We start from the raw sequence: 383 nt of genomic DNA, 5'->3' as shown, positions 1-383 counted from the left end.
TAAGCAGCTGCCTTGATCTTCTTAGCTAGTTTGTTAAATTGAGATGTGGACTTCTTTTTTCTCTCAAAAGCATTTTCTTCTTGCTGAGGAGCCGCCTGTACAACTCTGCGTCGTTGAGTTCAAGGCGGCGGTGCGGCGAGTAGAAGAAGCTGAATTTCAGAGTACTACTGGACAGAATGATGAACTGTGTTCAAGGAACAGACAAAATATGAATAATAAAACACTTTTTATGAATATAATTGTACACAATATTAAATAATAAATTGGAAGAAATTTCTCGACCCACATTGACTGCAGAAAGATTTCCTATCAGTCTGTTCTTGGGCAGCTTAGTTATACAAGACGAGCCAAGGCATAAATATATGGTACTACTGCAACAACAC

Source organism: Eimeria mitis, genomic scaffold (genome assembly GCF_000499745.2).
Source record: "Eimeria mitis Houghton genomic scaffold, Emh_scaff213, whole genome shotgun sequence".
Taxonomy (NCBI): domain Eukaryota; phylum Apicomplexa; class Conoidasida; order Eucoccidiorida; family Eimeriidae; genus Eimeria; species Eimeria mitis.
The sequence above is the reverse complement of the archived record's forward strand: the minus strand, read 5'-3'. Positions refer to the sequence as shown.